At 32.0% G+C, this 24,647-nt stretch overlaps 1 protein-coding gene across 1 annotated transcript in view; it reads left to right on the plus strand.

The window, feature by feature from the left end:
* Positions 1 to 24,647, plus strand: part of kek5 (leucine-rich repeat, immunoglobulin-like domain-containing kekkon 5 protein) — a 215,680-nt gene that overhangs the window by 160,360 nt on the left and 30,673 nt on the right. Inside the window, exons 2-3 of the mRNA XM_090116937.1 lie at positions 869 to 905; positions 17,137 to 17,245. The gene's annotated coding sequence lies outside the window, so the exon portion shown is untranslated. The remainder of the gene's footprint in view (positions 1 to 868; positions 906 to 17,136; positions 17,246 to 24,647) is intronic.

The following is a 24,647-nucleotide window of genomic DNA, read 5'->3' on the forward strand; positions in this document are numbered from 1 at the left end:
CATATAGATATTATTATAGATAAGATTGAGTGTGTGTTTGTATGTCAATTATGTCATGTATATGCTTGTGAATGAATTTGATGGCAAAGTAAAAAATGATTGATTAATAGGTAAAATTGCCATTTACAGTGTAGGCTATATAGACTACAGGCCCGTGTTGAAAAAATTATGGGTCATTTGACCCACCAGGTGACCTATCTAGAACGATATAAGAGCATAAAATAATAAGATTCAGCACTATGACGTCACTTGTAAGCTGTCCACCTGAGTGCAGATGAGAATTCGAAGGTTCAGGTAGAGATTTTCTCCCCTTGTCTCCATGATTTTTGTACGGCGTTGCGGAATAATTGATTAAAAGTAGTATAGAAATAGTATGACACAGATGCCGTACAAAATCAAATGACCAAATTTACCCCGGCAACTGTCGAAAAATAAAAATAAATTCCGACTTTGTGGACCACCATTTTTGTACGGCATCTGTGTCATACTATTTCTATACTGCTTTTAAGCCATTATTCCGCAACGCCGTACAAAAATCATGGAGACAAGGGGAGAAAATCTCTACCTGAACTTTCGAATTCTCATCTGCACTCAGGTGGACAGCTTACGAGTGACGTCATAGTGCTGAATCTTATTATTTTATTCTCTTATATCATTCTAGATAGGTCAGGTGGTGGGTCAAATGACCCATAATTTTTTCAACATGGGCCTGTAGTCTAATATGTTACATTTTTCATATTTTTTCATTATTTTCATGCGACGCAGGACTTCCTATAACTTTAAGTTAAAACACCTTATTTTATTTTATCAATATTTAACGAATCATAAATAGAAGATATCGATGCTAAATTGTGTTTTTCTTTTTCAGATGAAAAGCAGATGTAAAAATACTTGGATATATTGAGGTAAGTAAATATTTGAATTATTTATTAACTTGCAAATTACCTCGGTATAAAACTCTCTTGATAATACTATTATTTCCACGAAGTTTGTAATGAAAATAGTAGAACCTAGATACTAGACCGAATTAGTTATTAGTTAGTACTTGTAAATATTATAGTTTTCATACAACACTATTGTGGTAAAGCTCATATATAAAGCAATTATATTCAACAGACAGACAGAAATGTGGATTCGTCCGGATTTAATTTATTCAGCGCTATCTATGAAGCATTTCAGCGGTATGTTCGTTTATAATATATTTGTGTATTGCAAGTTATAAGCGATTTGCTTGAATAAAATAATATTTTTTATAAAAAAAATAAAAATACATAATACCTACTTCAAATAAAATAAATAATTTTACTGATATGTAGTTTCATAATTTATGTGAAGATGTTTGGAACCGTAACAAGCAAAAACTACTGAACCGAATTGGTAAAAATTTTGTACACAGATATATTTTTCCTGAGATAAATAATTACACTTTCATGCAACGTATAAGTGATTATAATAATCTAAAAGCAATATTAATAAGAAAACTGCAACGGTCAATTCTATAGACGTTTTTAAGCTTAATATAGCAGGATTTTTTAAGAAATTAAATGCGCTATAAGCTTAGAATTTGTACCAAACACTAAGAAACATTAATCATGGTTAAGGCGCGCATCTTGAAGGAATGATTAACTCCGAAATGTAATGCTTATTACGTATTTATAGTTTACATTCATAAAACATGCTTAATACGGGTTCAAATTACAATATGTAAAATTACGATCAATAAATTATCTCGTAAATTTTTAAACGCTTGTCATATATTATTTAGAATTTGTTAACATTAAAGAATGGATTTATTCCTTTTTTTAAATGCAACTTTAGGCGTACAGCGAGTAAAATTTCAAGGTCGCGTCATGGTAATACCGTCACGTCATAGAGTAAGACGACTTTTTTGGTATCTTTTAATCTTGCCAAAGAAGTTTCATTTCTGACACATGTGCTCGGCACACACGCTCTTTTCTTGTTCTATTTTTTGTATTTATTATTTCTATATTTTAAGGTGTTTTTATTTAACTTAAGTAGCATTGTATTCAGTCTATTACAACATGATATAAATTTTGAGTCCTAAGAAATAGAACTCAAATTGTTTCCCAAATAATCTCCATCACACTTGACTAGTCGCAGAAATTCCTAAATTACAACATGAAGACAGAATACATTAAAATATCAACCAGTCAAAACAGAAGCCGTAACAATACTCGGATTTGTGTAAGCCATTGTTATATAATATACCTATTGTTGGTTATATGTAATAGATTTCCACCCTTCCTATTCCTAGATCGGGATTTATTAAACCTAAGGATTTAGATTTATAAAACATGATGTGAATATCAATAGTTTAAGTCAGTCTTTTAATTTTGATAAGCCATCAATAAGAGCAAAAGTGGTAATTTCTAAACATATAAATTCTTAGCTGTCCCAGCTAGAATGTTTGAGCAGCTGTCTTATCATTTAGGGGGATGAAAAATAAATGTAATCAAATTCTCAGACCAACCCGATATGCACACAAAATTTCATGAGAATGGGTCAAGTCGTTTCGGAGGAGTAGGGCAACTAGCACTGTGACACGAGATTTTTATATGTCTATTAGATTAAAAAAAACCTATGAAAAGTCGAGTAAATTATGATACCTACATCACTGTTTCATATAAATTATAAGTTAATATTCGCATTTCACTCTAGGCTTTGATATTTAAATAAATGTTAATGTATATCTGTCTGTTATGCTGTCATGATGCAAGCTAGTCTGCAAAATCCAACTGTCAGAGTTAAATAGCACTTATTCACCCACGCAACTTTGTCTGCCTTTAAAAGTAATATTTTTTTCTCTTATATGTGCCTATTTTTTATTTTACTGATGATCTGTACAGCATTAGTCGTAGTGGTGTTATATGGCATATATAAAAATATACAGCCTACACAAATGTTTAATCAATTCGACAGTTGTTTTCGAGATCAGCGCAAAAAGACATAGGTACAAAAAAAGAGCGTGTGCCGAGCACACGACCCAGAAGTGAAACTTCTTTAGCAAGATTCAAAGATATCAAAATCGTCACGTGACGGTATCGCCATGACTCGACCTTGAAATTTTACTACATGTGTATCAAAATAAAACAAAGTGCCTATAGATAAATCAGATCAAATATTGATGTTAAAAAATAACTCCAGTGTTTCCTGTCGGTTTTCTTACCCATTGTATCAACGCAGAAAATAAGTATACAATAAAAACATTTCCTAACATAAAATAATAATATGTATATGTACGATCCTTGGAAAAGCGGTATTCGCCGTTCTCTAAACACACTGACAAACATCAATGTTTATTTTTTAAACGAAAACAAGCTTCTGAATTGTTTGAAGATTCAACTTACTTATATATTTTATGTATGAGTAGTTTTTTTCAAAGTTAGAGTTTGTAAATATTAGCTTTAGTGAGTTGAAGTTCCTTCAGTTGGCCTTCAAATATAATTTCGTTTTTATATTGGAAATTCGTAGAAATTGAGGGTAAGTTTACAAAAATTATGTATCAACAAAAAGTCAATTTCTTTAGTAAGGTATAATATTATTTTATTTGTACTGTTACATAGAAGAAAATCCCAGACGCAAAAATAGAAAAAAAGTTTTGTATTTCAAAGGCAAATTGTATTATAACCCTAACTTTAAGATTCTACGTATGTACTAGCTATTCCTACATATTAGAGCTCGTAGACTCGCGTTATAGACTAAGAGCCAACAAACAACTTGTTATTTAAAAACATATTTTATCAAAGAAACAGAATGTTTAATTAAACACAAATAGCATACGAAATATGAATACAAAAAGCAAAGAAATTAGAGAAAATGTTAATTAAAGAAACAAAAGTTAAGGTTCGCTGAGAAGGTTGTATCGTTCCGGACATAAAGACAAAATATCTCATATTTTTTACCTTGGAATGAATGCAATTACAATTTTCCGTGTACATATTTAATAAATAAGTTTTTGTTGTTTTATTTAGTTCATTTCTGATATACAATAACCACATCCAAGCATTTTAATTACGAATCATTTATAATTAAACATTTATATACTTTGTTTATTTTGAGAAATATTTTTAATACATATGTTATATAAGAAGCTTTTCAGTCTGCCCTTGAATATATCTGTTTATTTCCCACAAAGTTTGATAAATCAAAATAATCTCTAGATTTGAAGGTAAAACTCAGAAATAAAAGAGTAAATCTTATCAATTTATCCGTCATAAAAAGCTGACAGACTGACATTGGTACGTACATTTCTTATACGAAATATGAAGTAGGTAAAAAATATATATTTTTCAGGTGAGGATTTACTAGAAATAGAATACATGCTTAAATTTTTCACTGCTTTAATTCCCTCTAGCAATGATATGATAATTTAAAAGGTGTAGATAGGTTACCAACACAACATTCTATCTAAAAAAACGGCACACTAACGCACACACGATTATACGTCCTAAGATGCCATGATTCAATTATCGTGAATGAAAAGAGACGACTGAAGACAATTTTGGCTCTTTATCCACATAAGTATGTAAAATATTCTCGTGTCACAATATTAGGTACACCTCCGATGAGAATCGGCCAACACCATGTAGACTCGATTTTGATCCACTCGCGGACAGATTTAATTCAAACTTAGTACACTTATCAAGGATCGGTGACAATACAATAATTTCATGGGTTTATATTATTTTATTTATTTATTATTTTTGTTTTTTTTTATTTTATCCTTGCCATTTTTTCTACCACCTACCATTGTCATTTAATAAGCTTGTTACCTTTTGCCCAGGTTGCCTGGAAGAGATCACTTCTAAGTGATAAGGCCGCCTAATAAACTATACTGTTTTTTTTTTGTTCTGTATATTAGCAATAAGTTTTCTATGTATAGTTTTATTGAAGAGTAAATAAATAAATAATAAATAAATAAATAAAGCTAGGTTAGGCCGTCTAAAAAGTTATAGGAATTTCTTTTAGTCTGGAATCTGGAATTATGTTTATGACGAGGCCACTATTACTTGGAATTTTAGGTCTACGGAATTTTGGATGAATTATTTTACGTAGGCATTCTTCTAGAATTCCATTGTTGATATAACTTCCATATTTGCTGAATTTTTAACTTTGATTGCAAGTAAAGATATAAATATACCTACACTGCAATAGTTTGTTACTAAGCTTCTGTGCTTAGCTGAATTAAATATTAACCGAATAAGTAAGAAATTGATAATTTTCACGGAAAAAATTTGATAAGGAAAACTTAGAGAATTAAATAATATCAACTTAGAAATTCTAATATTCTATATATGCAAACTATTGAATTCTAAGTTAGAATTCAATAGTTTGCAGCATATCACATCAATTTTCAGCATCTCTCGCGCTATGTTTATGCAAACGACCTGGAATTGTCTGCCAATTTATACGTGGGTGTGCGTATTTGAATAAACTTCGATAATACACCAATTTCATTATATCGGAACTCCCGGCCTAATAACGAGTATTATGTCTGTGTATATACGTATATGTTATGTACACTTTTGTGTTATGAAGAAATTGATTTGTTTGGAGATTGATAGACGATGTAGAAGAATAAATGCTAGTCTGTGTGTTTATTGTTAATTTTGAGTGGTCGCTCTATGATTTAAAGGAAGCTGGTGTTAATGCATTATGCATGCGTTTTAGTTGGTTTTTGGCACTTAGGTAAAACCACCGGTAGGTACTTTAAAGACAAGAAAGTCTGCTTCGCGCAGCAATTGCTTCGCGAAGCTGCTCCGTAGGGATCTAAACCAAAGCCGTGAAGTTGTATTTCAAGCTAGACTAAAGAAAGCATCATCCTTATAATGTCAGACATTATAAACAAAAAGTGCGTCCAAAAATAAAATATCTTCTGTGAAAAGCATTCATCGGCTGTCCAAATATAATTTCCTTTATTACGGAAACATTCTAAGCATCCTGCGGGGAAGATTGCCGGAGTCATTAAAAACCAAATAAGTAATTAAAAATTAATGAATTTGAAGGTGGCTCTGTTTTTATTTTCAATTTCGCCCTCGGGAGCTTTCTGGAAAATTATTTAACGACTTCGAATGGGCGGTTTTAATTGTTGTTTTATACCGTTAATTTTTGATGGGTGATAACTTGGAGGTTGATGTTTTGAAGGAGGAAGGGACAATTACTGGTTCAATGTATATATTTCTTGCTAGCTTTGCCGCGCGGTTTCACATACGAACGATAACGCGGGTAAAATATTTCTATAGCTCATGTGTTATTCTAAGTATAGCCTCTATAACAGTTTCAACTGAATACGTTCTGTAGTTATTTTTTTTTTCTAAAAGAGTAACAAACAAATATTATCTATTCCAACAAATTTGCTTATTAGTAGGACGTAAATAAATTAAAGTTACAAAGTTTATATCAGTGAATACCACGGGGTGCCACACGCAAAGCCTGACGAAACTATAGTTCATACTGTAGTGATAGTATTTCTTATTGCGGCATCTATTTGTTCGCTTTTGGTTAGTATTGTTCACATGAACAAAGTCGAGAGGAGAGTACTATCGATATATCCAAATATATCAATAACTAGGTCCCTTTTGAAGGCAGAAAGCTGTATACGGAACATCGTAAACTGTAAAGGAATAATTTTGGTATGATTTTACCAAAGCTACAATACCCACGTTAAAGGTATAAATATCAAGTTGATAACTTAAAATGAATACAGATATACAAGGCTTAAAGTTTAAGCTAGTAACGCACAGGTGCTGCTATTGCCAACTTAGTTGCAAGTACTTATTATACTGTAAATTTTGTCGATTCAAGTTAAAGCTTGGTAAAGTTTAAATTGGAACTGTGGTCGTGTTTTGGTTTTCGTGTGCGCGGACTGAGAATCGAACCTAGGAATGTTTAATAATTTACTTTCTTCTACGTCAAGAAAATATCGAATTAAAAAAATATATTACTTTGCTTGTGTCAAGACAGGGATTATTTATTTCTTAACTAGCTTTGCGCCCGCGTCTACGCTTGCGTATTTCATATAACATGCTTTCCTATTGTTTGACAGACAGTGCATATTAAATGGCTTATTTCACTCTCTTCTAGTTTAGTAATTAATAATTATCACAAAGATCTTTTCCTTATTGCCAGAGTTTCGATTTCAGTCTAGGTATATGTAGCTATTTAAATGTCATCAAAATTGGTTCAGTAATTTGGGCGTGAAAGCGTTTACGGACGTACGACGGCCTTCGTGCCTATAGAAGAAACATCCATCTATTACAAAAAAAAAACTTTTTCATTCACAAGGATTGGACTCTGACGCAATATCTAACTAACACGTCAAAGGGTAATAATGTATCCTCTTCATAAAAAGGTATTATAATAAAAAATAACTTCACATGTGTGTCATTACCGGGATAACATGAATGGGAATTACGTCATACGACTTCATTAGTGTTAATTGAAACATGCCTTAGTAAAGGCGCGCGTTCACTGGGTGACAGGAGGCGAACCCAAAAATTAACTAAGAATAGAATTTAACGAAATTTTGTTGTTGGAAATTGTGTAACATAATATTATTAACTAGCTTTCCGCCCGCGGCTTCGCCCGCTTTGTCTAAAACATAATAAATTATATACTAAAACCTTCCTCTTGAATCACTCTATCTATTAAAAAAACCGCATCAAAATCCGTTGCGTAGTTTTAAAGATTTAAGCATACATAGGGACAGAGAAAGCGACTTTGTTTTATACTATGTAGTGATAGAGAGAGGATAGCGGAAATTCGGCATAAGGTTTTTAATCTTGAAATGAGAAAAACGGTTTGGCATATTTGTCTCATGTTTAAACTTTGAATCAAAAGTAATAAACGTAGAATTCCAATTACATAATTTTATGAGACAACTCATATGCGAGATTACAAAATCTCCCATATTTTCCACTTTAACTGTTATTTTGATAAAGAGGCGTTGTATTTTATTTAAATATGTTTCTAGATGTTTTTAAATGCATTTTCTTGTGTAGATTCTAATCCAAAATGATTTCTACCAAATTTCTCCAGGCTATCTACGACAGTTTGTTACACCAACGTCTTAAGATCTCTCTTTTCTAAAATCAATTAAATCTTATTAATAATAGAGAGATAATGCACACACACCATTATAATTTGATTGTATTATTTATACGGGTCAGTTGAGGCCGGTGCATTAGTGCACACTCTCACTTGTTCATAATGGACGATATATTCACAATATGGGATGAACTTTATGGATAGACTCGTTATGTGATTCGGTTTATGAGTTCTAATTAGTGCAATAAATATTGCATTTATATTTTTTTTTATGCAAATGGTGTGTCGTGGGTGCGATCGATCAGTGAAAGTACACGAAATATATGAGTACCAATGGTTTAATTTTTTAATATTTAGGATAGATTTTCTAATGATAGAAAGAGGGTAGATATGTAGATATGGGAGAGGAGATAGTTTTAGGTATGAATAAGTAGATATGCGTACACTGGATGAGATTTAAAACAAATGTTCTATTTATTAGTTAATTATTGTGGGTTACAATTTACCTAATGGAATAGAATTAATATAGATTCGTGGAATAAAAACCACACATTATTTTTTCTTTACTTATTAATCACATAGAAATAAAATATAGTTCTAATGTACACGCAGCTTTAAATCCCATTGTGTATATTTATAAAGAGCAGTTCAATGGATCGAGGAGTGCATTAGCATTAGGTTTATAATGGCCAGTAATATTGCTTCATAGTGCTTCGAGATTGTGGAATTTTGTATTGAGATAAAATTGGAATGTTTGTCTGTTTGTGTAGTTCTAGATTTGGGTTTCATTGATATTTAATAATATGGGTATTCTTCATTTTGTATTAGGAACTAGGTAAAATAAAGGACTTCTTTTACTATACAGAAGAAGTAATCCTACTTTCCTACTAATATTAAAACGCGATTTTTTGTATGTTTGGGAGTAGGGTGTTATAATTGTACTCTTTTACGCATGAATAGCTGATCAGATCGATATGAAATTTGATACACAGTTAGATAATTGACTGGATTAATTCAAGCTAGCAGTTTATAAAAAAAAAAACATCGCACTTGCAATAGCAGAGACTTGATTTATTCAGAAGTAGTTATATGCCTAGTAACGCATTTTAAACTAAAGCATCACTAATCTGATAGTAGTATTAAAGGTATAGCAGTCACCTTTTGAAGCATTTTGAACTAGCTCTGGCCAGCATAGCTGATACGAGCTAACAGCCATTCGGCTTAAGTTATAAAACGTGATATCGCTGTAAGAGCCCGGTGGCGAGTCGAGATAATGCAGTTACAACAAAAGATCCACTATTGAGTGCTTTTCGGCGATTTCATTCCGTTATCGGCTTTTTATTTATTACTAGCGGTCCGCCCCGGCTTCGCCCGTGGTACATATGAAAAATAGATGTTGGCCGATTCTCAGACTTACCCGATATGCACAGAAAATTTCATGAGAATCGGTCCACCCGTTTCGGAGGAGTATGCAGACTAACATTGTGACACGAGAATTTTATATATAAGATTTATTTATTTAACACTTTATTATACATATTTTTTTAATTGAAAAGTAAATAACTAATCTCATACAGCTTTTATATGTATAATGGGGTTGGGGCTGTTTGATGTATGAGAAATGTTTTCGAGATTTTATTTAATATTAAAAACGTGTAAAGTGAAGAACAGTACAGTATATTCTAGGTATAGGTTTCTTGTACCAAATTTCATACAGATTTCATGTTTTTGTATATTTTTACAAACTTTTGTTACAATATTAGGCGGAAAAGCGGAAACATTCATCACTTAATAGTATAAAACAAAGTCGCTTTCTCTGTCCCTATGTCCCTTTGTATGCTTAAATCTTCAAAAATACGCAACAGATTTGATGCAGTTTTTTTAATACATACAGTGGTTCAAGAGGTAGGGTTTAGTATATTATAATTTATTAGGTTTTAGACAAAGCGGGCGAAGCCGCGGGCGGAAAGCTAGTTTATAATAAAGTATGGATTATAGCAGCAAACAAAATGTAATGAGAACATAAGGACTAAAAAAACTTTACTAGAAATATATTATAGTTATACAATTGATTATCTAGAATGATTCGTGTTGGATCGATATTTATTTAGCGTTTTCATTTTATTTAGTTCAAACAAACGCTCAAACAAATGCGTTTTAGTGAGAGTTTTAAGTGTTACGATATTTTTATTTTTTTACTAGCCCAATGAAATTTTTTACCCATGAAAATGTTAACATTCTAGCATATGTAATAATATTATAAAAAAGAGCGTGTGTGCCGAGCACAAGTGTCAAAAACTTCTTTGGCAAGATTCAAAGATACCAAAATCGTCGCCTTTCTCCATTACGTGACGGTAATACCATGACCTTGAAACAAAGCGGGCTAAGCTGCGGTAGGAAAGCTAGTAAAAAGATAATAATTAAATTAAAAGAAAAGAAAGACCGCTAATGGACTGTACTGTGTTAATTTTTCAGTCTATTAATCATCTTAATATATATCTCTTTGTTGGTATTTTCTTTCTTTTGTGTTGTATTTATTCCATAATTTTAAAGTTACTCAAGGGGTTGCTTTATATTGGGGTTGTGTGTTTGTCCGTCTTTATATGTCGCTTTACAAGGAAATAAATATCCGTATGTATAATTAATACATAAATATTTCCATTAAAATAAATCTTAATATACATAATCATTGAAGGAAAAATTATATAATAAAGACTCCAATTTTATTTATCAAAGGTGAATTATCGTTGGTTCGGGTAAAATATAAATAAAAAAACGTGTAAATTAAAAAAAAAAATAATGTCCATTTCCGAACATGATACTTTATTAAAAATGTCAAAAGGTTGAAATACAAAACCTCTTGATAATTTATTAATTCAACAGAATGTAAAGAGAACCCTTATTTTGGGTTTATTTCCGAACATAATGTACGAAAGATTTGATCGGAAAAGATAATAATTAATAATATATGTTATGCTTTGTATAGCTATAATTAATAAAATATATGGACATTATTATTATAAATAATGACGCTTATATTCGATGTATAGTAACTTACAGATAACTAGCTTCCGCTCGCGGCTTCGCCCGCGTGGTTTTTTTATAAAATGTAGCCTATGTTCTTTCTCAGGGTCTAAAGATTGTCTGTGCCAAATTTCATCAAAATCGGTTGAGAGGTTTAAGCGGCAAAGCGTAACAGACAGACAGACAGAGTTACTATCGCATTTATAATATTAAGTAGGGATTAAAGAACAAATATTTTGCAAGTAAATTTTTTCATCTGAAATATTTTATTTCCGACACAATTTGGTTTTTACAATAGCTCATCGACAGTGTATTTGCATATTCAGTACAGCATAAGTAATTCACAAACCGTCTAAATTTAGGCATTCAGATTTATACATCGTAGTATGCTAGATTACGCTTACATTAAGCACTTACAGAGCCTACTTAAAAAATTCAATTACTGCCGAAACTTTGAATCCCGCTGGGTTTTTCTAAACCTCTTATATTTTAAGAGCTTTTTATGGACTCCAGAATATTGCCAGGCAATATAAAAAGGGCTTATACAAAGACAAACTGCCCACGCTTTGCTTTGTGGTTTTATGTTTATTTACTGTACATTGCCTTTAATAACTTGATTGTGGACAATATTATGCAAGATGTATTTTTATTGAAGTGAAACTTATTTATCGGGGTTGGAAAAAAATTTAGTATCATTTTTTCGTTACGCGTAACATTTTTCCGTTACGCGCCATCTTTTTCTTATCCCTACCACGCTTGATTCGACGTATTTCTGTAAAGTTGCATATAGTACATTATTTTTTGAAAAATAATTTCATAAAGAAGTTTCACTTCTTACGCGTGTACACTAACTAGTACACGCACACATTTTTTTTAATAAACAGTGGGTCGTCTTATTTTTAACATACCTTTATTAGTTTCACCTGTATATATTTGTATGTAACCGACTCTTACACTTGATTTTTACCGACCTTAAACGGGCAGACTTAATTCAAACTTTGTACACGTATCAAGGATCGGTGACAATATAATAATTTCACGAGTGTAAAATAATTGCATCGTTTTATTAGACTATATTTTGTATTATTAGGGTATTCGCTCCACGTATCGTGATGATACATAACATCAATGATTTTACATTACGATGCAATTTGACGAATGTATATTTCATCTTGATACGTGCACTGGAACACGGGTCAGTCGTAAAGCGCGTCACACACGGTGAAGATACTATAATATTTTATCTTAAGATACTGTAATATTTTATATTACAGTATCTTAAGGTGTCCGGTATCAGCGTTCTGACCATCATTTTTCTTTTTGTCATTGCGTACTAAGACCCCTGTAGAACCGCCATCCTGTTACAAATGACCCGAAATTTTGTGGGTAAACACTTAAACTTAATGATTTTTTTATACTTATACAATTTTAATTTAGATGACCTCGGTTTAAACTTAATGATTTTTTATACTTATACAATTATAGCAAAGTCATGAGCTTAAGTTATACATTATTTAATGTTAGTAACATAATTTAAGAATAATGTCTTCGATAGAGTCTTTATAGTTGCTCGAATAAAACATCCTAATAAGTTGTATTGACCACCTGAACGGATGTATCTAATTATTATTATCTCTATTTCCGTTCGAGAAATAAATATAAAGTATCTCATTTACCATATAATAAAGATATTTAACCAATTGAAGAAAAAGGAAGTTAGTACGCTTTTTATATAATGCTAATAGACTGCAAAGTGTTTATTAAGATGTTTGTTTATCCGTACATTGTTCCAAATTAGATTAAGTACTATAATTGAATTATGACAATTAGGATAATCCAAAGTCGCTGAGAAATTCTAAAGTATCTTTAAATTAATATCAATATTTTAAATATAACATACAAAACATAATATTATGTTCTTATTTCTTTCAAATAATTTAAAATTCAATTCAATTCCTTTTTAATATATTATTAATTAATTAATAAGTTGTATTCCTATTAGATTTCTAACGGTAACGGTGGTAATGTTAAAAACATGTACTTATGACGTTTCAAAAGTGCTTCTAGAAGAAGTCTAATTGAATAAATAAATGTTTGAGTTTGAGTTTGAGTTTGAGTTTGAACAACCGCACCGACCACAAATCTAATTCTTAAAATAATTAATTTAATGAATAGCTTATAACGTTTGTCCTTATAACCCTTTTGCAATAATTTTTCGGCATTAGGTACCGACCTATTAGGTATATTTAGTCTTTATTTTTTGTATGTTAAACTTGAGAATTTCTGTTGTAACATTTATCTATATTGTGAGTGAAATTAGGTGTAAAAAGGTGTCTGGCGCTGAATTTTATTTTTAATCTTCAGACCTACGTTAGGGATTTTGAAAGGTTTACAAATACAACGTTGAATTTTGTGTGTAAAATATATATTATTTGTTGTCTAAAAATATTTTTTGAGATAGAAATATATTGCTGCTCAAAATAATATAAACATTATCAACCTACACATTTTGTTTGCATTGTTGATCTCTAGAGGGAATCATTACATAGTATAAAACAAAGTCGCTTTCTCTGTCCCTATGTATGCTTAAATTTTTAAAACTACGAAGAAGAAATAATATTTGATACTTAATATAGCACAGTCCTTAATATTCAAGGATACAATCGCGAACCAACACACACATAGACAGCAAAATCAAGACATATTTTTACACGAAAAACACATAAAAAGTTAATAGCAACACATGCACATAGCTTCGCGAGATGAGATATAGCAAGTACGCGAATGAGCCTCTACTCCCGTCTTCTGGATAAACGGAATTATAGTACAGGAGACGGTGGTGGACGTTTTGTCAATATTTGTTCTGTTCAGAATAGGATATTATACGGAATATCATATTGAGTTATAAGAAATCTCGTATAAGCAAAACGGGTTGTTTGAAAGGTCTATGTGAATAATATAGAAATTGATTTTTGTCAGATGTAAGTTTATGGAATAATTTGTATGATTTGAAATAGGTATGAAATATTTGATGATTATTTAAAATGAACTAGCTAGTTGTCTGCGCAGTGAAATAAAACTTTACCGTTTGTCATTATTAGTTGTAAAGTTTTATTAATAAAGCACCTTCTTAGATCTCATACTTTTCTTGTCTCAATAAACAAAATTTGGCTTATGTCAAATATGGAAAAACTTCTCTAGCTCTCGGACTACAGCCTCTAGTTCGACTAAGCCCAGATTGGAGACCCGTCGCGGAGTTTTATCTTCGGAAAGTGACTCGGTCGGATTGGGGACACGTACTGTGTTACGGAGCGGGTGTGTTTAAATAGTTAGATGTTTGGATGTCGAAAAGCTTAGCATATTTTATAGGCCAGGAGGCGGTGAGGTTTTCGGAAATGTATCGGTTATTCCGCCTATAAGAAGTTGATAATTGTTTGAGTGTGATATATAAAAAATGTTGTGGCAAAATTTAGAAAATTTAATGATTAATTTTACATTTTAACATGAAACCACACCTCAATATAATATATGACTTATTTGCAATTGCTCCTTATTAAAGAAAGAAAGTATCGGGTGCTTAGTTATAGATAAGGTAATTTTTAATAATTTTTAAATCGATACAATCCTACTAAGAATCCTAATAAGAAAAATAAATCGACTAATTACCTACTAATATTAGTATATATTTAAGAAAATCGCTTTTGTAGATTTGGGTGGAAATGTTCAATAATACGATCAAAGAACCTTTGTGAATGCATTTACCTTGCATTTTGTGGGCTTCAAGTCTGCCCAGGTGCAAGGTAATAATTGCCTTTGTAACTTTGTGGCAAATTGGCTAGACTAATTTTGAGGGTAGTTTTGATCAAGCACAAGGAAGTAGAAATTATCTTTGTGAAATATACTTTCATGTTGTAGGAATTATATTTTTAAAATATTTTTTAAGATTTCTCTACCAAGTAATTTATGCCAAGTTACTTCTTAAAATACTGACTTTTTCTATAATTTTCGGTTGATACTCTCATTACGATGATCCGCTGAAAAAAACAGAAAAAATATTAATACAAAAAAGGCTTTTGTAATAAGAAAAAGTGTTTCATTAAAACAGATTTATTTTAAAGTTTAGCCAATACTGGGAAGTTGTAGCCTTTCAGGGTTATATCTAAAAGGTAGTTCAGGTTCTTTTATGTGCATTCTTTAAAAATACAAAAGAAAATTCTAAATTATTAACAAAAAATTCTTTGTCAGTATTAAAAATAACCTTTTAATGATAGAGGTTTGCAAAATCGTTGATAATCTCTTTTTTTAATAGGCTTAAATTAGCTTCATCTGTATGTTCGTATATCTTTATGTAACCTACTCAATTTGACTCAATTTTTACCCACTTTAGACGGACAATTTTAATTCAAGCTTAATTCGTTTGAATTAAAGCTGTAGGTACAATTATAAATTTTATAAGAAAAAACAATCGATCACGAGGTGGAATTCGAACCCGCGGCCGCGTTATTCACCGTGATCCATTTTTTATATTCTTTGCAAAAAGTATATTTATTAAGTATTTTAATGCTATAAAATTAAAATATAAAATTCTGTGGGTACACTTATAAAATGATACAAATAATATCATCTCATTAAAGTGTTTAGTAGTTTTTAACTATATTTATTTACGTTCCCGACTACATTTCATCGTATACCACGAATACCCATATACTAAATCAAGTACATAGCTATTGATGTCACGTGCCATCAAATGATTGAGGTGTCGGATATTGCAGCCAGAGGCGTTGACTGGAGTCGTATTCAGATATTTCTGACGCATTTCTAGTACAAAGAAGACAAAGTGGTATTTTGGCGTAATATCAAAATGGTGCGGAAATTGAGTTAGAGCGTAGTTTAGAGTACATGTAACATTATGTGTAGTGACAATATTTGTATGAATAACGTGGTAGCGGGTATATTTCTGAACATACGGTATGAAAAGTGAAATGGTAAACGAAGCCGTGAGCGTGAGCTAGTTACTCCTTATACCTAATGGTTGCATGTAGACATTATTGTCATTATATGTATTTGTTTATTTAAAGAAATGTATACATCTACTTGCTCGTATCATCTTCGTAAAATAGTGTCATCTTTCGCTTCCGGTATTTATTCACTAAATGTCGAATAATTAATAACTAATAATAGATACTGTATACATTTTAATTACACGTAATAGAGGACTGATTAGGTAATTTACTAAAACACTTGTTAATATTATTTGGCTTTGCATTTTCACATAACAATAAATACAATAATTTTCATTCATCTAAATCAGAAGCGTCACCACGATGCGTTTCATTTACCATCGGAATATCAGAGGCCAAAATGTTGAATATACGGTCTGTATCTAGGTCATACGAGCCATATTAGGTAACCTGACACCTGAGCACACGTCCTAGCTTGAGGTGTGACCGATACGCTATTTAGAGTTGTTCAGTATATTGGACCGGTTTGCACTGGTTTTTATGTACAGGGTGTTTTATTACGTAGTTCATTATTAAAAAAACCTAATTTACAATTTCTGTCATTGACTCAGAGGATATTTGATTTCGTATTATATGGATAACCAATGTAATACGAGTCAATATAATACGAAATCAAATATCCTCTACATGACAATAATTTCATGAGTACTATGTCCTTGTTATAACATAAGTAATAATCTTAATATATATGTATAAATCTCGTGTCACAATGTTTGTCCTCAATGGACTCCTAAACCACTTAACCGATTATTATAAAATTCGCACACCATGTGCAGTTCGATCCAACTTGAGAGATAGGATAGTTTAAACATGTAGGTACCACGGGCGAAGCCGGGGCGGACCACTAGTGTTATAATAAGGATAGTTATATTGTCAGTGGAAGGGTGATTTTTCCCATGTTGGTAACATGCATAAAAATATAAAAAGGACATATGACTCTCTCACAGGTCACAAGTTAAGTAAAAAATGTATTTAGGTATTTCTTTTAAAATAAAGATGATTTAATATTGTTTATCTTTTACAGGGATCTTCAGTAAACCGAGATCTGGTAGAGCATAGAGCTGACTACTTGCCCGTAAAGAGAGTCTATCAGTGCAACAGATGTGAGATGCATCTGCCTCATAATCCATAAGGTATTTATTATTTAATTTGTGTATTTCTAATAGTAATAAATAGTAGTATTAGTACTTACAATTATGATGAATCTAATCATATTATATAAATTTTCCTCCGTTTTATTTCAAACAATTTACTGTCTGTGATGTTAAGAAGAACATTATGTCTATTTCATCGAAAGCCGTCGGTAATGACAGCATTGGTCGTGATATGATTATTCCAATCCTTGATATTATTGCTCCTGTGTTAACTCATATTCTCAATGTATCCTTATCCTCTCACAAGTTTCCTATGGCCTGGAAAGAAGCATTTGTTATTCCTCTACCTAAAAAAGCCAATCCATCCATGTTTTCCGATTTTCGTCCCATCTGTGTCCTACCCTTCCTTTCTAAAATCCTTGAACGACTTGTCCAACAACAATTATGTTCATTTTTAAATAAACATAACTTGTTTAATCCTTTCCAATCCGGATTCCGTCCCGGTCATAGCACGACTTCTGCTCTAATTAAAATTACTGATGATATTCGTTATGCAATGGATCACAAGCAACTCACTGTACTCACACTATTAGATTTCAGTAACGCATTTAATACCGTCGATCATGACATATTACTGAGTTTGCTTGGTTCTCTTAACATATCTCCAGCAGTAATTGAATGGTTTCGGAGTTATCTCCAGGGGCGTCGACAGAGGATCAAAATTGACGATCACTTGTCATCATGGTGTAATATCTCTATCGGCGTTCCTCAAGGTAGCGTGTTGTCTCCAATCCTTTTTTCTATTTTTATCAATTCTATTTCAGACAATTTATCTTCTCCCTACCATATGTATGCAGATGACTTGCAGATCTATACTCATGCTTCACTTCCTCAACTTCCAGAAGCTATTGAGCAGGTTAATAACGATTTGGCTAAAATCACTCAGTGGTCTAATAACTTTGGCCTGTTAGTAAACCCAGCAAAAACGCAAACTATAATTATTGGCAGCTCTAAACTGACAAATAAGATAGACTGGAGCATCGTTCCGAAGATAACTCTGGATGGAACTATGATACCTTTCAGTAACTCTGTCAAAAATCTTGGCATTCATTTTGACACAAATATGACCTGGAAGGTGCAACTTGAAGTTGTGCGTAAGAAGTTGTTTGGCGCTGCAGGATCGATACGCAGGCTGCGCAATTTCCTGCCCATACCTACTAGGATTTCGCTTGCAGAGACCTTACTCTTTCCCATCCTTGACTACGCCGACTCCTGTTACCCCGATTTAACCGAGTTACAACTCGATTCTCTAGACCGCCTTCAAAATCTTTGCATTCGGTTCGTATTTGGTCTCCGGAAATACGACCATGTTTCCGAATTCCGCAAAAAACTTGAATGGCTTCCTATACGTTTTCGCCGGTATGCTCATATGTTGCATTCGTTATACGGTATTTTGTTTGATCCTAAGACCCCTTCCTATCTTAAAGACAATTTCAAATTCCTCAACGAGCATTCCCTCACTCTCCGTTCCTCCAATCTTTTAACCTTAAGTATTCCTTCTCACCGTTCCAACTTCTTCCATTCCTCCTACACTGTCACCGTTATTAACCTATGGAATTCTTTACCTGAAGAAATAAAACGAGCTCAATCGATTTTTATTTTCAAAAAGAAAGTTAAAAACTATTATTTAACTCTGTCACAGGCTAGGTATTAACTCTGACGATTTATTTATAATATGTGCTTATAAAATATGTATGTATGTATATAATATGTATGTATGTGTGTATGCTTGTATATATTTAAGTATGTATTCTTATATATTATCTAATATGTGTATATATATAATATTATTATTTGTGTATGTATATGATAATGTAAGATGCATATATGTAGGTATAGTATAGTATATATATAATAAAATATTATTCTGGCACTTTTATTTATTTTGCACCACCATGTTATTGACTCATCTATTTTCCTCGTCTTTTCTGGGTTGCCTGGTAGAGATCGCTGCCAGCGATAAGGCCGCCTACTGTACATTGCTATATTATATTTTTAAGTTTGTAAAATGTATTCTATAAGGTGTACAATAAAGTATTTTTCATTCATTCATTCATTCATAAATGTTTTGCTGAAATCGGTCAAGCCGTTTACACTGCAGAGGCAACTAATGAAAAAATAAAAAAAAAACGTGTGGCACTCGGGGACTGCCGCGGTAAAGCTATTGCATGCTATGCCTTCAAGCCACACTTCCGCGCCCGTCGGAGTGAGGAGCGTGAGGTTTTTTCGTTACGGAATTTCTGGATTCGGTCCCCGCGCTCAAGGCCCGCGATAGAAGCTATGCATAATCATCTATTGTAATTGTATACATAAATATGCTTTACAATTTACAACAATAAAAAATCCTACAATTTACGTATTTTCCTAGACCAACTTAAAAATAACTGTATTAAGAATTTTTTATAGTATTCTAGTCCTGAATATTGAATGTAATCGACTCACGAGTGGATTTAGTTGTCGACTTTATAGAGCAATAGTCATTTATTGAATATTCCGTTTTTCCTTGGAGCACTTTTAAGTGAATTTATTATTGAAGTATTGATTCGATTGAGTCTGCAGTACCATTTAATATTCGTTTTTATAGTATTTACTATGTAGTAGGAAATTGGTTAGAGTAAAACTATACTTAATATTATAAAGCTGAAGATTTTGTTTGTTTGAACGTGCTAATCTCAGGAACTACTGGTCCGATTTGAAAAATTCTTTCAGTGTTAGATAGCCCATTTATCGAGGAAGGCTATAGGTTATATTATTTTATCGTCGCGCTAAGACCAACAGGGGCGGAGCAATGCGGGCAAAACCCCGGGCACAGCTAGTTGTATAAAAAGATAAATACTTTCATGACGTCGTTTTAAATTCAGTGCCCGCTGCGTAAAACAACTTTGTGTGGTTTGATATAAAATCAAATAATAGGTGTATTGTTACAAGTAAACATTTCAAATAAATAATAAATTGTATCCATTTAATTTTAATCGACAATTTTAACGAACACACTTTTAATGTTCACAAAAATAAACAAACACTAAAAAATAACTTGCTTTTTCAATGATTTCCATACACAAACTAAATATGCATTCATCAATAAAAACAGTGATTTGTACACAAAAACAGCGGTGCCGGCACTTCGCCAAATGTTGCCTATATAAATATGGAGCGTACACAATATTTCAAAGTTCATATATTCAGTTACTAAGCACTTGTGGTACAAATTTGACTAAAATAATGCAAGAACAGCGCATTCGAGCGTGCTACGAGAGGCGTTTTGATAATATTAAAATTACATGCCTTGCAAAATTTTGGTAAGCATGATAATGCAACCCGCGTATTAAAAAAATAATATGCCTTTGTTTATTTTAATTACAATCTATTTTGGTATGGTACCTAAACCAAATGTTAGTAACGAAAAGTTAATAACTCAAAGGTGGAAACAATACGATTTGTAAGTTAAACAGACTCAGGCGCGGTCAGTAATGGATCGGTGACCGCTTTGTGTTCTTGGAATTAGGACTTTAAAAGTATACATTTTGGTTGATAATCGTCCAGCAAGACAAATTACTGTATATAAAAGCAATAAAACATAAGGCTTAGCTGTATAGCTTTACCGAGACAATATATTTCAATAAAACTCATTATTCTGATGAAATAACCATTTTTATTGAAGCAAAATGCTTTAATACAAAACTCTACATTGTAGGCTGGTTGCTAACACGGCAATATATCACCATTATTCCTTTATCCGCTCAAAATATTATCCAAAAAGCCGTAGGTGTATACTCATATTATATGATTCTAGGGAAAAATATTCGGTATATATTGTACAAGTGACGCTGCAGAGCGGTGACAGTCTGATGGATATATCGGTCAATAAGGTTTGCTTCATGCTTCAACAGTTTAGTGACAGATTTTCTGTTGGTTTTTCAAGTCACATGCTAACCCTTGGACAAAGTGGGGACTTAAACTTAAGACTTAACGATGTATCCGAAATATGTATATTTTAATTAGGGCTTGTTTTTTTAATCCTTGGTTAATACTTATTCGTCGAATAACGTATTACACTACTATTTCAAAAATGTATTCTTTGCTCGTCTTTGACAGTTTACGGGTGACATTTTAATATTATCGTGTAATGATTTATTGGGCGGATAAGTTTTAACCATGGATTGAAAAATCGGCCCTAAATCTTCAAAAAAATCTGTGTAACCATAAAGAAACTAACTAAAAATCAGTGTAATCATAAAGAGTCTAAAAAAACTGTTCGTCACACATGAATACAGTCGTGGATATATCCCTCTTTGACGCATTGGTCAGAATCCATGAATATTTGTTTATTTTTCAACAAGTCATGCGAGTCGCAACTGCAAGTTGATTTCGCAAAACCGCCTCTGCGATACGTTCTAACAAAAAACTATAAATAAATCTATCAATCAAAGTTCAAAGGCTATTTTTGTAATAAATCACGGGCTGAATAGAATGATATATTATGCACTCTAGAATTCCAAATTTGGTCAACAAACTCATATTTCAGACGCGGGCTGGGATTAAGTATTAATATGGATTTAGATACGCTAGACTAGACCATTGACTTTCTTAATGTGCCCTATAGTCTTATTGTGTATCTTGCCAATTCTCGTCGCTTAATCGTCGGTTAATGCATGAGCGTATAAGTGAGTCTAACATAGTGCAACTGTCGATCACCTATTTGATCGTAAAGACAATGACACGAATCTATATTATACCCCAAAAAGACCGTCGGAACTTCAGTGTAATTAGTTCTGTAACTTGAACAGTTCATTGTAATTAGATCTGTAAATAAGTAAAAACCTAGGTATATAAAAAATGTATTGCCTTCGTATTACCCCAATTCCGAGCTATAGTCGTAATTAGTTAATTGTCAACAACAGCCGTGTTCTTAAAACATTCAATAACAAAACTTTTCTTTTCCAGTAAATTACTATTGCTACTGCTATATTTCATATGTATAACTCACTACAAATTAGTTATAATTACTATGAATTATCTGTACTAGTTTTAAACCCATGACATTTAAAGAAAACTAGTTTTATCTTCACTTCGTGTGTTTTTACTTCTCTGTGTATGAATATTTTTCCGTCTCTTGCAAATGGGCCTGTAATAAATGTATTTCTGTCAAAAAATAATACAAAAAGGGAAATTCTGTTCCATTTCTTTTAATAAAGAAGTAGCATCTAGTCCTAAATCTCTTCGAATAAACTGCATGCATCGAAATATGCTCTAAATTCAGCTGAGTTTGGAAAGTGGCTAAATTATGTGGTACGAGTGTGCATAAGATTTGGCTTAAGGCGACTGCAGTTTTCCCATTTCACGCTGCCGGGTCACAGGGAATATCCAAATTGGTTCATGCTCGAATTTCAAATGGTTTATTAAGAATTGGAAAATTAATACCCGCTTTAGTGCAGTTGTTTTGTTTTGTAGATGTGTGTTTGGCATTTCGCTCCGAGTTCAGTTTGGGAGAAAATTGAACTGTGTTGCTTGAAAATTTACATGAGCGGTAAACCATTACACCTATCAATATGTTCTTTTTTATTTGGTTACTATCTCGCTACACGGAGGTGATATTTAAATTAACTTTTCAGATATACTACGTTGTGTTTTCTTTAAACCTATATATCTATTCCACATTCGCATATGTCTTTTGATATATCTCCATAATTTTCCACAATTGATTACAGAACTTCTTCCAATTTAACATCAACAAATCAATTCTACTTGCGACTTAAATTTGTCAGAAAAGTTCTCTGATTTATATGTCCCTTCGCTTATATTTCTCAAGAGTCATATCAATTTACAGCTTTTATTTGCTAAGGGTACTTATTCAAAGTCTCCAGAAATTTCGCAGAAGTACTGCACTTATTTACGGTCTAATTTAGCTGATTCCCTCGACGCGATATCTGATCATATTTTCTAGACGTCCTCTAGTCTAAATGAAAGTTTTCACTTAAATCAAATTACGTACGAAATATCTTGGAATACGATGTGTTGGAATAAAAAGAGATTATTAAAAACGAAACTTGCAATGCGGTTTCTTACCTGAAAATAATTATATGTAAATTTTCCTCAGCCTAATACATATTTTTAATAATGAAACCCGTTTATTGATCTTAACAGATTCGAATGTACATAAGAAATAGTAATTTAAAATACAACGTTTGAACTTATTCTCATAAATAAAACATTCGTTCATGAAGTTAATTATATAATATTATTTAATACTGAACTGAGGCTCCTTCTAAATTATAATAAGCCCCTATTCAAATATGTCTTTGTTGTAGATTAAACCGTTCATATCAACACATTCATAAATCTCAGGCTCATCTGCAAAATATCTGTACTTATATTACACATCATATCCAATATCCGTCAGACTAATTCATCAGGGATATGTATTATTTATAGCACCACACCAGCCACACCGATATCTACCTTATCATCTAGATCTAAAGTTCATATTGCTTTAATATTTGTCAATATCAAAAGCACGCCGAAAGCATCTGCTTCGACAGAAATAGGACCCAGGTTACTCATACGTGATATTGATTTAAATGTAATAAAACTGAAATTTCTATTGTCTGCATTTATGTTTTATGCGTCTTCTTTATTGCCAACATTTATCCTTGCTATATTCTATATTTTCTAGACACTTTCAATTACTTTATATTTTATTTTGCGTCTGCATTTTCAAGTTAATTGTTATATTCTTTTACAAGCAGTGCTACTGCAACGCTCATTAAATTTTTATATAAAGTTACACGAAAAATCTTTTTCGATTTCTCTCGCAAACTGTACTTGTCTTATTATCGCTATTATTTTGTGAATTTCAGTATTTTTAATTGTTTTTTTTTTCTGCTCGTTTATATACGCTTTAATTAACATGACTGCGGGAATACATCGTATCTTGATCATTCAAAGATTTCTTTAATCAGCTATATCTCGTATACCATACAATTGCATATTAAATTCAGATATAGATTTCTCAACTCCTTTGTTTACAAAAGTTCGCATTCAAATATCACGTACCAATAACAAGGTGATGTAATTATATGGAGCTGCTCTTAGGTTACTCACTACTTAGTCACTCACTTCGCTTGAGTTTTAATCCAGAACCCTGATAAATGACGTAAATACAATGTATTTATCCATACTTCAAAAACTTATTAATAAAATAGTTTCATCGTAACATTTCCGACCAATTATATATATATTATTAAATTGAGATTTCTATGGCTCCATTGTTTACAGAAGTTAGCTTTCAAACAGCACGTACAAATAACAAGGGGATGTAATTATATGGAGCTGTTCTAAGGGTTCAGGGAACCGCTTAGTCACGTCGCACGGGTTTTAATCG

This window comes from Colias eurytheme, chromosome 26 (assembly GCF_061535395.1).
Source record: "Colias eurytheme isolate Ceu_HAF_F1 chromosome 26, ilColEury1 Martin Lab GWU primary, whole genome shotgun sequence".
NCBI lineage: Eukaryota > Metazoa > Arthropoda > Insecta > Lepidoptera > Pieridae > Colias > Colias eurytheme.